Source organism: Palaemon carinicauda, chromosome 27, assembly GCF_036898095.1.
Source record: "Palaemon carinicauda isolate YSFRI2023 chromosome 27, ASM3689809v2, whole genome shotgun sequence".
NCBI classification, from domain to species: Eukaryota; Metazoa; Arthropoda; class Malacostraca; order Decapoda; family Palaemonidae; genus Palaemon; species Palaemon carinicauda.
In genome coordinates this window covers 28,421,579-28,439,092 of record NC_090751.1, presented here as the reverse complement: position 1 = coordinate 28,439,092, position 17,514 = coordinate 28,421,579, and the positions used below count along the sequence as shown (strand labels likewise).

The 17,514-nt window shown below is 32.7% G+C and overlaps 1 protein-coding gene and 13 non-coding genes across 14 annotated transcripts in view; all 14 read left to right on the top strand.

Annotated features, from left to right (window-relative positions):
• LOC137620639 (centromere protein F-like) overlaps positions 1-17,514 on the top strand; it is a 265,316-nt gene that overhangs the window by 95,479 nt on the left and 152,323 nt on the right. The gene's annotated exons all lie outside the window — the stretch shown is intronic.
• TRNAN-GUU (transfer RNA asparagine (anticodon GUU)) lies at positions 433-506 on the top strand. Its single transcript has one exon. It is a non-coding gene; the product is annotated as a tRNA-Asn (tRNA).
• Positions 2,033-2,106, top strand: TRNAN-GUU (transfer RNA asparagine (anticodon GUU)). Its single transcript has one exon. It is a non-coding gene; the product is annotated as a tRNA-Asn (tRNA).
• TRNAN-GUU (transfer RNA asparagine (anticodon GUU)) lies at positions 3,586-3,663 on the top strand. Its single transcript has one exon. It is a non-coding gene; the product is annotated as a tRNA-Asn (tRNA).
• On the top strand, positions 5,220-5,293 carry TRNAN-GUU (transfer RNA asparagine (anticodon GUU)). Its single transcript has one exon. It is a non-coding gene; the product is annotated as a tRNA-Asn (tRNA).
• Positions 6,056-6,129, top strand: TRNAN-GUU (transfer RNA asparagine (anticodon GUU)). Its single transcript has one exon. It is a non-coding gene; the product is annotated as a tRNA-Asn (tRNA).
• On the top strand, positions 6,790-6,863 carry TRNAN-GUU (transfer RNA asparagine (anticodon GUU)). The gene has a single exon. It is a non-coding gene; the product is annotated as a tRNA-Asn (tRNA).
• TRNAN-GUU (transfer RNA asparagine (anticodon GUU)) lies at positions 8,438-8,511 on the top strand. Its single transcript has one exon. It is a non-coding gene; the product is annotated as a tRNA-Asn (tRNA).
• Positions 9,254-9,327, top strand: TRNAN-GUU (transfer RNA asparagine (anticodon GUU)). Its single transcript has one exon. It is a non-coding gene; the product is annotated as a tRNA-Asn (tRNA).
• Positions 9,989-10,062, top strand: TRNAN-GUU (transfer RNA asparagine (anticodon GUU)). The gene has a single exon. It is a non-coding gene; the product is annotated as a tRNA-Asn (tRNA).
• TRNAN-GUU (transfer RNA asparagine (anticodon GUU)) lies at positions 10,721-10,794 on the top strand. The gene has a single exon. It is a non-coding gene; the product is annotated as a tRNA-Asn (tRNA).
• TRNAN-GUU (transfer RNA asparagine (anticodon GUU)) lies at positions 13,187-13,260 on the top strand. The gene has a single exon. It is a non-coding gene; the product is annotated as a tRNA-Asn (tRNA).
• On the top strand, positions 14,651-14,724 carry TRNAN-GUU (transfer RNA asparagine (anticodon GUU)). The gene has a single exon. It is a non-coding gene; the product is annotated as a tRNA-Asn (tRNA).
• TRNAN-GUU (transfer RNA asparagine (anticodon GUU)) lies at positions 17,044-17,117 on the top strand. Its single transcript has one exon. It is a non-coding gene; the product is annotated as a tRNA-Asn (tRNA).

Below are 17,514 nucleotides of genomic sequence, written 5' to 3'. Positions count from 1 at the left end.
TTTTGCTAATGTAGTTCTTTACTTGAATAATTATGCATTTATAAAGAGAGTGAGAAGGAAGTAAAGATTGTCCCATATAATCTTCAGTAATCAATTCATACATGTCATGTACAGTTTAATTCATGAATTTATACTTCAACTGACATCACAAATATTCTTGAGGTCATCACCTCTGAAGTCGATTGTTAGATTACCTATTATTGCTGCAGATTCAAAGTTCTCTAATGTACATAGGGTTGCACAAAAAATATACGTCCTATTTATGAGTATATATAGAAAAATCTCGACTTAATTTGAATTGATGTCATTTATACAAGTTTTGAAGTATATTTAAATCAAGAGTCTGTAACTAGGAATCTACATTATTATGATCTCACTGTTCAATTTGTATATTATTTCTATAAAATATCTGAATGGAAGATATTGTGCCAAGCCTCCGTGGCACAATCGGTTAGCGCGTTCGGCTGTTAACCGAAAGGTTGGTGGTTCGAGCCCACCCGGGGGCGAAGCTTTTAATGGCGGTATACTGATGTTAATCAATGGTCATTGAACTCAACTTGACAGGTGCGACATACCTGACTAAATTTCCCAAATGAAGGCTGAGGGAAGATTGTGATGAAGAAAAACTGTATTATGCGAAAATCATATAAAAATAGGAAGAGAAATCAAAATTGCTGTTATTGGTAATTTAGGTTATGGGGAACGTTTGGGTATGACGGATAAACATGGTGATTTTACGGTAATGATTAAGTGGGGAAAATGAGTAATCTTGAAGGGAGGACAAGAATTGATAAATGGGGTCAATGCAAAGTTGTACTCTTCTTTGGTTGAATTAATTTCACAGATTCAGTTAATGATTTTGTAAAGGCTGCACTCAGAAAGAGATTTTGAAGATAATAACCATTATCTAGTTTGAATTCAGTCATTTTTTTGTCATTTCATTGATTATCTGACATCGTCGGATGCCAGGTCCAAATTAAATGATCAGTTAATTAACGCCAGGAATGTTTGGGATGCCATCACCAGTGAAGATGATTTTCAAATTACTTATGTGGCTGCAGTTTTATAGATCTCGTTGGTATTCACATGGGTGCATGAAATTAATTTATCGTATTTTATCACAAATATACACTGCGAAATCTGTAATTAATCAGACGTAATATGTTTTATTCTTCATCTGCCTCCATAATCATCCTGAATCGGATTTTTTTTTCTTTTAAATTTTATCCGTAAGATTAAATCAAAACTCTTAATACTTTATATATACAGTTTCTTGTTAATAATTGACAGATTTTTTTTGTAAAATTGAGTCAATATTACAGTTCTGTGGTAAAATTTATTTTGAATGTTATATTTTTTATTTATCTGTGTTTATTTTTCATTTGATTTCAAATTTACTTCTATATTTGCCCAAACTACATTTACATATTTGAAAATTAAAAAGGATATACGTTCCTTGTTTCCTATTTTCAAAGAATTCATGAGGATTTATACCAAATATTTTCATGATTTTTTTTTTTTTTTGTGGGGAAGGGGTTACAAGTGTTACATATATGAATCGATACTTAATACTTCTTGTTAGAGACAATGAATTTTCCTTGTCCATTTAAAGACCCTCTCCAATTCTCATTCAACTGAAAACTATCAGTATTTCATATTTAGACAGTTTGTGGACAAACACACTAACTAAAAGAAAAGAAAACAGGAATGGATACTTTAAATCCTCCCTATTGTATGTGACATGCATTGAGAGTGGAATTTATCCATTCTTTGCCTGATAAATAGAAATCTAAACGTAGGAAAACAGGTAAATAATGTAGAATGTAGCTCATTGCCTCTTCTTATGCTATACACTACAGAAGGATTTTCTGGTAAACTATTAATTAAGAAAAACACTAAATTGCAGACGTTTGAATACTTGCGTTCTCAATGTGATGATTATGCTTTATGTAGGGCAAGCATTCATTACAAACTTTCTGTTCAATATGCACATAATTTCTTTAATATTTCCGAATTGAAGATATTGCACCAAGCCTCCGTGGCACAATCGGTTAGCGCGTTTGGCTGTTAACCGAAAGGTTGGTGGTTCGAGCCCACCCGGGGGCGGAGCTTTTAAAGGCAGCATATTGGCGTAGATCATTGATGTTTGAAAATTAGTATGAATGCAGGTACTAAATGGGCTGACGCTGCAAAAGGTAGAGATTGTAATGATATGAGAAAAGGGAATTTTAGAAAAGAAATTGAAGATTGAACAAAACCTTCATGTCTATTTTGGTAACTTAGTATGATTGATAAAGTATAAATAAAAAAAAAGGAGGGAAGAATTTAAAGGTGATAGGAAGCGGCTATTTTAAAGTTGATACAAAAACTGATAGAGTGAAAATTACCGTGCTCTTTGTCATAGCGTAGTTATTTTGATAAATAATTTTTGTGATTTAGTTTATGGTTTTGCAAATTATGTATTGAGAAAGAGTGTCAGAAGAAATTGGTGATTGTCTGTTGTTATCTTCAGTTATCAATTTCTATATGTTATGTACAATATGAATTATGAATTCACATATTAATTCATATCGGGAATAGTCTTGAGACCATCAACATTAAAGTTGATTACCTTACGTGGTTGCACTTTTAAAGTTTTCTTATGTACTAAAAGGTGCACAAAATATACCATAATATTCCTCACTATACATAGACAAATATGTACCTAATGGGACATGACGACATGTATACATCACAAGTTTTGAAGTATATATAAATCAGCACAGTCTGTAACTAATAAACATCTTTATTACGAGCTCGCTGTTCAATATACATATTATTTCCATAAAATATCTGAATGGAAGATATTGTGCCACTCCTCCGTGGCACAATCGGTTAGCGCGTTCGGCTGTTAACCTAAAGGTTGGTGGTTCGAGCCCACCCGGGGGCGGAGTTTTTAAAGGCAGCATAATGAGATTGAGTGATGGTAGGTTTATAAGGTATAGTGACCTTGATTATCATCAAATGCTATATTATTAGGGCTAATACAACATGAGTTAGAGACAATGGCAGTGTAGAAAAAAAGGGATATTTGAGGAAAAAAAATGAAGGAGGAAGAGTGTGGGTGATATAATCTTGCTTATTTTGGTAACTTAGAGTTATAGATATCGATCATTTTGCTAATGTAGTTCTTTATTTGAGTAATTATTGATTTATAAAGAGAGTGAGAAGGCAGTAAGGATTGTCCGATATAATCTTCAGTAATCAATTCATACATGTCATATGCAGTTTAATTCATGAATTTATACTTCAACTGACATCACAAATATTCTTGAGGTCATCACCTCTGAAGGCGATTGTTAGATTACCTATTATTACTCCAGATTCAAAGTTCTCTAATGTACATAGGGTTGCACATAAAATATACGTCCTTTTTATCAGTATATATAGAAAAATCTCGACATAATTTGAATTGATGTCATATATACAAGTTTTGAAGTATATTTAAATCAAGAGTCTGTAACTATGAATCTACATTATTAGGAACTCACTGTTCAATTTGTATATTATTTCTATAAAATATCTGAATGGAAGATATTGTGCCAAGCCTCCGTGGCACAATCGGTTAGCGCGTTCGGCTGTTAACCGAAAGGTTGGTGGTTCGAGCCCACCCGGGGCGAAGCTTTTAATGGCGGTATACTGATGTTAATCAATGGTCATTGAACTCAACTTGACAGGTGCGACATATCTGACTCAATTTCCCAATTGAAGGCTGAGGGAAGATTGTGATGAAGAAAAACTGTATTATGAGGAAATCACATGAAAATAGGAAGAGAAAACAAAATTGCTGTTGTTGGTAATTTAGGTTATGGGGAAAATATGGGTATGACGGATTAACATGGTGATTTCACGGTAATGGTTAAGTTGAGAAAATTAATAATTTTAAAGGGAGGACAAGAACTGATAAGTGGGGTCAATGCAAAGTTGTACTCTTCTTTGGTTGAATTAATTTCACAGATTCAGTTAATGATTTTGTAAAGGCTGCACTCAGAAAGAGATTTTGAAGATAATAACCATTATCTAGTTTGAATTCAGTCATTTTTTTGTCATTTCATTGATTATCTGACATCGTCGGATGCCAGGTCCAAATTAAATGATCAGTTAATTAACGCCAGGAATGTTTGGGATGCCATCACCAGTGAAGATGATTTTCAAATTACTTATGTGGCTGCAGTTTTATAGATATTGTTGGTATTCACATGGGTGCATGAAATTAATTTATCGTATTTTTTCATAATTTTACACTGCGAAATCTAATTAATCAGACGTAATATATTTTATTCTTCATCTGGCTCCATAATCCTGAATCGGATTTTTTTTTCTTTTAAATTTTATCCGTAAGATTAAATTAAAACTCTTAATACTTTATATATACAGTTTTTTTCTAATAACTGACAGATTTTTTTGTAAAATTGAGTCAATATTACAGTTCTCTGGTAAAATATATTTTGAATGTTATATTTTTTATTTATCTGTTTGTTTTTCATTTGATTTCAAATTTACTTCTATATTTGCTCAAACTACATTTACATATTTGATATTTAAAAAGGATATATGTTCCTTGTTTCCTATTTTCAAAGAATTCATGAGGATTTATACCAAATATTTTCATGATTTTTTTTTTTTTTTTTGTGGGGAAGGGGTTACAAGTGTTACATATATGAATCGATACTTAATACTTCTTGTCAGAGACAATGAATTTTCCTTGTCCATTTAAAGACCCTCTCCAATTCTCATTCAACTGAAAACTATCAGTAATTCATATTTAGATAGTTTGTGGACAAACACACTAACTAAAGAAAAAGAAAACAGGAATGGATACTTTAAATCCTCCCTAGTGTATGTGACATGCATTGAGAGTGGAATTTATCCATTCTTTGCCTGATAAATAGAAAATTTGACGTATAGGGTCATGGAACTTTCAGAAATTTACAACTAAACGTAGGAAAACAGGTAAATGATGTAGAATGTCGCTTATTGCCTCTTCTTATGCTATTCACTACAGAAGGATTATCTGATAAACGCTATTGATTAAGAAAAACTATAAATTCCAGACGTTTGAATACTTGCATTGTCAGTGTGATGATTATGCTTTATGTAGGGTAAGCATTCATTACAAACTTTCTGTTCAATACGCACATAATTTCTTTAATATTTCTGAATTGAAGATATTGCACCAAGCCTCCGTGGCACAATCGGGTAGCGCGTTCGGCTGTTAACCGAAAGGTTGGTGGTTCGAGCCCACCCGGGGGCGGAGCTTTTAAAGGCAGCATAATGGCGTAGATCAATGATGTTTGAAAATTAGTATGAATACAGGTACTATATGGGCTGACGCTGCAAAAGTAGAGAATGTAATGATATGAGAAAAGGGAATTTAAGAAAAGAAATTGGAGAAAAAACAAACTGGATTATTGGTAAAACCTTCATGTCCACTTTGGTAACTTAGTATGATTGAGAAAGCATAAATAGAAAAAAGGGGGAAGAATTTAAAGGTGATAGGAAGCGGCTATTTTAAAGTTGATACAAAAACTGATAGATTGAAAATTACTGTGCTCTTTGTCATAGCGTAGTTATTTTGATAAATAATTTTTCTGATTTAGTTTATGGTTTTGCAAATTATGCAATGAGAAAGAGTGTCAGAAGAAATTGGTGATTGTCTGTTGTTAACTTCAGTTATCAATTTCTATATGTCATGTACAATATGAATCATGAATTCACATGTTAACTCATATCGGGAATAGTCTTGAGACCATCAACATTAAAGTTGATTACCTTACGTGGTTGCACTTTTAAAGTTTTCTTATATACTTAAAGGTGCACAAAATATACGATAATATTCCTCACTATACATATACAAATATGTACCTAATGGGACATGGCAACATGTATACATCACAAGTTTTGAAGTATAAATAAATCAGCACAGTCTGTAACTAAGAAACATCTTTATTACGAGCTTGCTGTTCATTATTCATATTATTTCCATAAAATATCTGAATGGAAGATATTGTGCCAAGCCTCCGTGGCACAATCGGTTAGCGCGTTCGGCTGTTAACCGAAAGGTTGGTGGTTCGAGCCCACCCGGGGGCGGAGCTTTTAAAGGCAGCATAATGAGGTTAATTGATGGTCTGTTTGTAAGCTATAGTGACTTTGATCCTTAGTTTTTATATTATGAGGGCTGATATATCATGAGATAGAGAGAGAATGTCAATGTATAGGATAAAAGGAGGAATATGAGAAAAAAGAATGAAGTAAGAAGAAGAGTGTGGGTGAGACCATATTGTTTATTTTGGTATCTTAGAATTATTGATATTCATCATTTTGGTGATGTAGTTCTTTATTTGAATGGTTATACGTTTAGAAGTAAATTTAGAAGGAAGTGAGGATTGTCACGATAAATTTCAGTAATCAATTCATGCATTTACAGTTTAATTAATGAATTTATACATTACCTGACATCACGAATATTCTTGAGGCCATCACCTCTAAAAGTGATTGTTAGTTTACGTTTTATAACTGCAGATTCAGATTTCTCTAATGTACATAGTGTTACACAAACTATAAACGTCTTTTTTATCAGTATATATAGAAAAATCTTTATTTAATTGGACTTGATATCAAATATACATTACATCATTTGAAATATATTTAAATCAACAGTCTGTAACTAGGAATCAACTTTATTAGGAACTCACTGTTCAGTTTTTATATTATTTCTATAAAATATCTAAATGGAAGCTATTGTGCCAAGCCTCCGTGGCACAATCGGTTAGCGCGTTCGGCTGTTAACCGAAAGGTTGGTGGTTCGAGCCCACCCGGGGGCGAAGCTTTTAATGGCGGTATACTGATGTTAATCAATGGTCATTGAACTCAACTTGACAGGTGCGACATACCTGACTAAATTTCCCAAATGAAGGCTGAGGGAAGATTGTGATGAAGAAAAACTGTATTATGAGAAAATCATATGAAAATAGGAAGAGAAATCAAAATTGCTGTTGTTGGTAATTTAGGTTATGGGGAACGTATGGGTATGACGGATAAACATGGTGATTTTTACGGTAATGGTTAAGTGGAGAAAATGAATAATTTTAAAGTGAGGACAAGAACTGATAAGTGGGGTCAACGCAACGTTGTACTCTTCTTTTGATGAATTAATTTCGCAGATTCAGTTAATGATTTTGTAAAGACTGCACTCAGAAAGAGATTTTGAAGATAATAACCATTATCTAGTTTGACTTCAGTCATTTTTTGTCACTTCATTGATTATCTGACATCGTCGGATGCTAGGTCCAATTTAAATGATCAATTCGCAAATTAATTAACGCCAGGAATGTTTGGGATGCCATCACCAGTGACGATGATTTTCAAATTACTTATGTGGCTGCAGTTTTATAGATCTCGTTGGTATTCACATGGGTGCATGAAATTAATTTATCGTATTTTATCATAATTATACACTGCGAAATCTGTAATTAATCAGACGTAATATGTTTTATTCTTCATCTGGCTCCATAATCATCCTGAATCGGATTTTTTTCTTTTAAATTTTATCCGTAAGATTAAATTAAAACTCTTAATACTTTTATATATACAGTTTCTTGTTAATAATTGACAGTTTTTTTTTTCTTTTTGTAAAATTGAGTCAATATTACAGTTCTGTGGTAAAATTTATTTTGAATGTTATATTTTTTATTTATCTGTGTTTGTTTTTCATTTGATTTCAAATTTACTTCTATATTTGCCCAAACTACATTTACATATTTGAAAATTAAAAAGGATATACGTTCCTTGTTTCCTATTTTCAAAGAATTCATCAGGATTTATACCAAATATTTTCATGATTTTTTTTTTGGGGGGGAGGGGTTACAAGTGTTACATATATGAATCGATACTTGATACTTCTTTTTAGAGACAATTAATTTTCCTTGTCCATTTAAAGACCCTCTCCAATTCTCATTCAACTGAAAACTATCAGTAATTCATATTTAGATAGTTTGTGGACAAACACACTAACTAAAAGAAAAGAAAACAGGAATGGATACTTTAAATCCTCCCTATTGTATGTGACATGCATTGAGAGTGGAATTTATCCATTTTTTGCCTGATAAATAGAAAATTAGACGTATACGGTCATGGAACTTTCAGAAATTTACAAATAAACGTAGGAAAACAGGTAAATAATGTAGAATGTAGCTCATTGCCTCTTCTTATGCTATACACTACAGAAGGATTTTCTGGTAAACGCTATTAATTAAGAAACACTAAATTGCAGACGTTTGAATACTTGCGTTGTCAATGTGATGATTATGCTTTATGTAGGGTAAGCAATCATTACAAACTTTCTGTTCAATACGCACATAATTTCTTTAATATTTCTGAATTGAAGATATTGCACCAAGCCTCCGTGGCACAATCGGTTAGCGCGTTCGGCTGTTAACCGAAAGGTTGGTGGTTCGAGCCCACCCGGGGGCGGAGCTTTTAAAGGCAGCATAATGGCATAGATCAATGATTAAAAATTAGTATGAATACAGGTACTATATGGGCTGACGCTGCAAAAGATAGAGAATGTAATGATATGAGAAAATGGAATTTAAGAAAAGAAATTGAAGGAATAACAAACCGGATTATTGGTAAAACCTTCATGTCTTTTTTGGTAACTTAGTATGATTGACATAGGGAAGAATTTAAAGGTGATAGGAAGCAGCTATTTTAAAGTTGATACAAAAATTGATAGAGTGAAAATTACTGTGCTCTTTGTCATAGCATAGTTATTTTGATAAATAATTTTTCTGATTTAGTTTATGGTTTTGCGAATTATGCAATGAGAAAGAGTGTCAGAAGAAATTGGTGATTGTCTGTTGTTAACTTCAGTTATCAATTTCTATATGTCATGTACAATATGAATCATGAATTCACATGTTAACTCATATCGGGAATAGTCTTGAGACCATCAACATTAAAGTTGATTACCTTACGTGGTTGCACTTTTAAAGTTTTCTTATATACTTAAAGGTGCACAAAATATACGATAATATTCCTCACTATACATATACAAATATGTACCTAATGGGACATGGACACATGTATACATCACAAGTTTTGAAGTATAAATAAATCAGCACAGTCTGTAACTAAGAAACATCTTTATTACGAGCTTGCTGTTCATTATTCATATTATTTCCATAAAATATCTGAATGGAAGATATTGTGCCAAGCCTCCGTGGCACAATCGGTTAGCGCGTTCGGCTGTTAACCGAAAGGTTGGTGGTTCGAGCCCACCCGGGGGCGGAGCTTTTAAAGGCAGCATAATGAGGTTAATTGATGGTCTGTTTGTAAGCTATAGTGACTTTGATCCTTAGTTTTTATATTATGAGGGCTGATATATCATGAGATAGAGAGAGAATGTCAATGTATAGGATAAAAGGAGGAATATGAGAAAAAAGAATGAAGTAAGAAGAAGAGTGTGGGTGAGACCATATTGTTTATTTTGGTATCTTAGAATTATTGATATTCATCATTTTGGTGATGTAGTTCTTTATTTGAATGGTTATACGTTTAGAAGTAAATTTAGAAGGAAGTGAGGCGTGTCTGGTATAAATTTCAGTAATCAATTCATGCATTTACAGTTTAATTAATGAATTTATACATTACCTGACATCACGAATATTCTTGAGGTCATCACCTCTAAAAGTGATTGTTAGTTTACGTTTTATAGCTGCAGATTCAGATTTCTCTAATGTACATAGTGTTACACAAACTATATACGTCTTTTTTATCAGTATATATAGAAAAATCTTTATTTAATTGGACTTGATATCAAATATACATTACATCATTTGAAATATATTTAAATCAACAGTCTGTAACTAGGAATCAACTTTATTAGGAACTCACTGTTCAGTTTTTATATTATTTCTATAAAATATCTAAATGTAAGCTATTGTGCCAAGCCTCCGTGGCACAATCGGTTAGCGCGTTCGGCTGTTAACCGAAAGGTTGGTGGTTCGAGCCCACCCGGGGGCGGAGTTTTTAAAGGCAGCATAATGAGGTTGAGTGATGGTAGGTTTATAAGGTATAGTGACCTTGATTATCATCAAATGCTATATTATTAGGGCTAATACAACATGAGATAGAGACAATGGCAGTGTAGAAGAAGAAAGGGATATTTGAGAAAAAAAAATGAGGGAGGAAGAGTGTGGGTGAGATAATCTTGCTTATTTTGGTAACTTAGAGTTATAGATATCGATCATTTTGCTAATGTAGTTCTTTACTTGAGTAATTATGCATTTATAAAGAGAGTGAGAAGGAAGTAAGGATTGTCCCATATAATCTTCAGTAATCAATTCATACATGTCATGTACAGTTTAATTCATGAATTTATACTTCAACTGACATCACAAATATTCTTGAGGTCATCACTTCTGAAGGCGATTGTTAGATTACCTATTATTGCTGCAGATTCAAAGTTCTCTAATGTACATAGGGCTGCACAAAAAATATACGTCCTATTTATCAGTATATATAGAAAAATCTCGACTTAATTTGAATTGATGTCATATATACAAGTTTTGAAGTATATTTAAATCAAGAGTCTGTAACTATGAATCTATATTATTAGGAACTCACTGTTCAATTTGTATATTATTTCTATAAAATATCTGAATGGAAGATATTGTGCCAAGCCTCCGTGGCACAATCGGTTAGCGCGTTCGGCTGTTAACCGAAAGGTTGGTGGTTCGAGCCCACCCGGGGGCGAAGCTTTTAATGGCGGTATACTGATGTTAATCAATGGTCATTGAACTCAACTTGACAGGTGCGACATACCTGACTAAATTTCCCAAATGAAGGCTGAGGGAAGATTGTGATGAAGAAAAACTGTATTATGAGAAAATCATATGAAAATAGGAAGAGAAATCAAAATTGCTGTTGTTGGTAATTTAGGTTATGGGGAACGTATGGGTATGACGGATAAACATGGTGATTTTTACGGTAATGGTTAAGTGGAGAAAATGAATAATTTTAAACTGAGGACAAGAACTGATAAGTGGGGTCAACGCAAAGTTGTACTCTTCTTTTGATGAATTAATTTCGCAGATTCAGTTAATGATTTTGTAAAGACTGCACTCAGAAAGAGATTTTGAAGATAATAACCATTATCTAGTTTGACTTCAGTCATTTTTTGTCACTTCATTGATTATCTGACATCGTCGGATGCTAGGTCCAATTTAAATGATCAATTCGCAAATTAATTAACTCCAGGAATGTTTGGGATGCCATCACCAGTGAAGATGATTTTCAAATTACTTATGTGGCTGCAGTTTTATAGATCTAGTTGGTATTCACATGGGTGCATGAAATTAATTTATCGTATTTTATCATAATTATGCACTGCGAAATCTGTAATTAATCAGACGTAATATATTTTATTCTTCATCTAGCTCCATAATCATCCTGAATTGGATTTTTTTTCTTTTAAATTTTATCCGTAAGATTAAATTAAAACTCTTAATACTTTATATATACAGTGTCTTGTTAATAATTGACAGATTATTTTGTAAAATTGAGTCAATATTACAGTTCTGTGGTAAAATTTATTTTGAATGTTATATTTTTTATTTATCTGTGTTTGTTTTTCATTTGATTTCAAATTTACTTCTATATTTGCCCAAACTACATTTACATATTTGAGAATTAAAAAGGATATACGTTCCTTGTTTCCTATTTTCAAAGAATTCATCAGGATTTGTACCAAATATTTTCATGATTTTTTTTTTGGGGGGGGGAGGGGTTACAAGCGTTACATATATGAATCGATACTTAATACTTCTTGTTAGAGACAATGAATTTTCCTTGTCCATTTAAAGACCCTCTCCAATTCTCATTCAACTGAAAACTATCAGTAATTCATAATTAGATAGTTTGTGGACAAACACACTAACTAAAAGAAAAGAAAACAGGAATGGATACTTTAAATCCTCCCTATTGAATGTGACATGCATTGAGAGTGGACTTTATCCATTCTTTGCCTGATAAATAGAAAATTTGACGTATAGGGTCATGGAACTTTCAGAAATTTACAACTAAACGTAGCAAAACAGATAAATAATGTAGAATGTAGCTCATTGCCTCTTCTTATGCTATACACTACAGAAGGATTTTCTGGTAAACGCTATTGATTAAGAAAAACTATAAATTGCAGACGTTTGAATACTTGCGTTGTCAATGTGATGATTATGCTTTATGTAGGGTAAGCATTCATTACAAACTTTCTGTTCAATACGCACATAATTTCTTTAATATTTCTGAATTGAAGATATTGCACCAAGCCTCCGTGGCACAATCGGTTAGCGCGTTCGGCTGTTGACCGAAAGGTTGGTGGTTCGAGCCCACCAAGGGGCGGAGCTTTTAAAGGCAGCATAATGGCGTAGATCAATGATGTTTAAAAATTAGTATGAATACAGGTACTATATGGGCTGACCCTGCAAAAGGTAGAGAATGTAGTGATATGAGGAAATGGAATTTTAGAAAAGAAATTGAAGAAAGAACAAAACCTTCATGTCTATTTTGGTAACTTAGTATGATTGATAAAGCATAAATAGAAAAAAGGAGGGAAGAATTCAAAGGTGATAGGAAGCGGCTATTTTAAAGTTGATACAAAAACTGATAGAGTGAAAATTACCGTGCTCTTTGTCATAGCGTAGTTATTTTGATAAATCATTTTTCTGATTTAGTTTATGGTTTTGCGAATTATGCATTGAAAAAGAGTGTCAGAAGAAATTGGTGATTGTCTGTTGTTAACTTCAGTTATCAATTTCTATATGTCATGTACAATATGAATCATGAATTCACATATTAACTCATATCGGGAATAGTCTTGAGACTATCAACATTAAAATTGATTAATTTACGTGGTTGCACTTTTTAAAGTTTTCTTATATACTAAAGGTTCACAAAATATACCATAATATTCCTCACTATACATAGACAAATATGTACCTAATGGGCCAGGACGACATGTATACATCACAAGTTTTGAAGTATATATAAATCAGCACAGTCTGTAACTAAGAAACATCTTTATTACGAGCTTGCTGTTCAATATTCATATTATTTCCATAAAATATCTGAATGGAAGATATTGTGCCAAGCCTCCGTGGCACAATCGGTTAGCGCGTTCGGCTGTTAACCGAAAGGTTGGTGGTTCGAGCCCACCCGGGGGCGGAGCTTTTAAAGGCAGCATGATGAGGTTAAATGGTCGGTTTATAAGGTATAGTAACCTTGTTCCTTAGTTGTTATATTATGAGGGGTGATATATCATGAGGTAGAGAGAGAATGTCAATGTATAGGATAAATGGGGGAATATGAGAAAAAAGAATAAAGTAAGGAGAAAGAGTGTGGGTGAGACCATATTGCTTCTTTTATTATCTTAGAATTATTGATATTCATCATTTTGGTGATGTAGTTCTTTATTTGAATAGTTATACATTTAGAATTAAATTTAGAAGGAAGTGAGGATTGTCTGGTATAAATTTCAGTAATCAATTCATGCATATACAGTTTAATTAAGGAATTTATACATTACCTGATATCACGAATATTCTCAGAGGCCATCACCTATAAAAGTGATTGTTAGTTTACGTTTTATAGCTGCAGATTCAGATTTCTCTAAAGTACATAGGGTTACACAAACTATATACGTCTTTTTTTATCAGTATATATAGAAAAATCTTGATTTAATTGACCTTGATATCAAATATACATCACAAGATTTAAAGTATTATTTAAATCAACAATCTGTAATTAGGAATCAACTTTATTAGGAACTAATTGTTCAATTTTTATATTATTTCTATAAAATATCTAAATGGAAGATATTGTGCCAAGCCTCCGTGGCACAATCGGTTAGCGCGTTCGGCTGTTAACCGAAAGGTTAGTGGTTCGAGCCCACCCGGGGCGGAGCTTTTAAAGGCAGCATAATGAGGTTAATTGATGGTCGGTTTATAAGGTATAGTGACCTTGATTATCATCAAATGCTATATTATTAGGGCTAATACAACATGAGTTAGAGACATTGGCAGTGTAGAAAAAAAAGGATATTTGAGAAAAAAAATGAAGGAGGAAGAGTGTGGGTGAGATAATCTTGCTTATTTTAGTAACTTAGAGTTATAGATATCGATCATTTTGCTAATGTAGTTCTTTACTTGAGCAATTATGCATTTATAAAGAGAGTGAGAAGGAAGTAAGGATTGTCCCATATAATCTTCAGTAATCAATTCATACATGCCATGTACAGTTTACTTCATGAATTTATACTATAACTGACATCACAAATATTCTTGAGGTCATCACTTCTGAAGGCGATTGTTAGATTACCTATTATTGCTGCAGATTCAAAGTTCTCTAATGTACATAGGGCTGCACAAAAAATATACGTCCTATTTATCAGTATATATAGAAAATTCTCGACTTAATTTGAATTGATGTCATATATACAAGTTTTGAAGTATATTTAAATCTAGAGTCTGTAACTATGAATCTACATTATTAGGAACTCACTGTTCAATTTGTATATTATTTCTATAAAATATCTGAATGGAAGATATTGTGCCAAGCCTCCGTGGCACAATCGGTTAGCGCGTTCGGCTGTTAACCGAAAGGTTGGTGGTTCGAGCCCACCCGGGGGCGAAGCTTTTAATGGGGTATACTGATGTTAATCAATGGTCATTGAACTCAACTTGACAGATGCGACATACCTGATTAAATTTCCTAATTGAAGGCTGAGGGAAGATTGTGATGAAGAAAAATTGTATTATGAGAAAATCATATGAAAATAGGAAGAGAAATCAAAATTGCTGTTGTTGGTAATTTAGGTTAGGGGAACGTATGGGTATGACGGATACACATGGTGATTTTTACGGTAATGGTTAAGTGGAGAAAGTGAATAATTTTAAAGTGAGGACAAGAACTGATAAGTGGGGTTAACGCAAAGTTTTACTCTTCTTTTGTTGAATTAATTTCGCAGATTCAGTTAATGATTTTGTAAAGGCTGCGCTCAGAAACAGATTTTGAAGATGATAACCATTATCTAGTTTGAATTCAGTTATTTTTGTCATTTCATTGATTATCTGACATCGTGGGATGCCAGGTCCAATTTAAATGATCAATTCACAAATTAATTAACGCCAGGAATGTTTGGGATGCCATCACCAGTGAAGATGATTTTCAAATTACTTTATGTGGCTGCAGTTTTATAGACCTAGTTGGCATTCACATGGGTGCATGAAATTAATCTATCGTATTTTATCATAATTAAACACTGCGAAATCTGTAATTAATCAGACGTAATATACTTTATTCTTTCTCCATAATCATCCTGAATCGGATTTTTTTTCTTTTGAATTTTATCCGTAAGATTAAATTAAAACTCTTAATACTTTTTACGTACAGTTTCTTGTTAATAATTGACAGATTTTTTTGTAAAATTGAGTCAATATTACAGTTCTCTGATAAAATATATTTTGAATGTTATATTTTTTATCTGTGTTTGTTTTTTATTTGATTTCAAATTTACTTCTATATTTGCCCAAACTACATTTACATATTTGATAATTAAAAAAGGATATACGTTCCTTGTTTCCTAATTTCAAAGAATTCATCAGGATTTATACCAAATATTTTCATGATTTTTTTTGGGGGGGGAGGGGTTACAAGTGTTACATATATGAATCGATACTTAATACTTCTTGTTAGAGACAATGAATTTTCCTTGTCCATTTAAAGACCCTCTCCAATTCTCATTCAATTGAAAATTATCAGTAATTCATATTTAGATAGTTTGTGGACAAACACACTAACTAAAAGAAAAGAAAACAGGAATGGATACTTTAAATCCTCCCTATTGTATGTGACATGCATTGAGAGTGGACTTTATCCATTCTTTGCCTGATAAATAGAAAATTTGACGTATAGGGTCATGGAACTTTCAGAAATTTACAACTAAATGTAGCAAAACAGATAAATAATGTAGAATGTAGCTCATTGCCTCTTCTTATGCTATACACTACAGAAGGATTTTCTGGTAAACGCTGTTGATTAAGAAAAACTATAAATTGCAGACGTTTGAATACTTGCGTTGTCAATGTGATGATTATGCTTTATGTAGGGTAAGCATTCATTACAAACTTTCTGTTCAATACGCACATAATTTCTTTAATATTTCTGAATTGAGGATATTGCACCAAGCCTCCGTGGCACAATCGGTTAGCGCGTTCGGCTGTTAACCGAAAGGTTGGTGGTTCGAGCCCACCAAGGGGCGGAGCTTTTAAGGGTAGCATAATGGCGTAGATCAATGATGTTTGAAAAATAGTATGAATACAGGTACTATATGGGCTGACGCTGCAAAAGGTAGAGAATGTAATGATATGATAAAAGGGAATTTAAGAAAAGAAATTGAAGAAAGAACAAACTGGATTATTGGTAAAACTTTCATGTCTATTTTGGTAACTTAGTATGATTGACATAGGGAAGAATTTAAAGGTGATAGGAAGCGGCTATTTTAAAGTTGATACAAAAATTGATAGAGTGAAAATTACTGTGCTCTTTGTCATAGCATAGTTATTTTGATAAATAATTTTTCTGATTTAGTTTATGGTTTTGCGAATTATGCATTGAGAAAGAGTGTCAGAAGAAATTGGTGATTGTCTGTCATTAAATTAAGTTATCAATTTCTATATGTCATGTACAATGTGAATCATGAATTCACATATTAACTCATATCGGGAATTGTTCTTATATACTAAAAGGTGCACAAAATATACCATATTATTCCTCACTATACATAGACGAATATGTACCTAATGGGACATGATGACATGTATACATCACAAGTTTTGAAGTATATATAAATCAGCACAGTCTGTAACTAAGAAACATCTTTATTACGAGCTTGCTGTTAAATATTCATATTATTTCCATAAAATATTTGAATGGAAGATATTGTGCCAAGCCTCCGTGGCACAATCGGTTAGCGCGTTCGGCTGTTAACCGAAAGGTTGGTGGTTCGAGCCCACCCGGGGGCGGAGCTTTTAAAGGCAGCATAATGAGGTTAATTGATGGTCGGTTTATAAGGTATAGTGACCTTGATTATCATCAAATGCTATATTATTAGGGCTAATACAACATGAGTTAGAGACATGGCAGTGTTGAAAAAAAGGGATATTTGAGAAAAAAAAATGAAGGAGGAAGAGTGTGGGTGAGATAATCTTGCTTATTTTGGTAACTTAGAGTTATAGATATCGATCATTTTGCTAATGTAGTTCTTTATTTGAGTAATTATGTATTTATTAAGAGAGTGAGAAGGAAGTAAGGATTGTCCGGTATAATCTTCAGTAATCAATTCATACATGTCATGTACAGTTTAATTCATGAATTTATACTTCAACTGACATCACAAATATTCTTGAGGTCATCACCTTT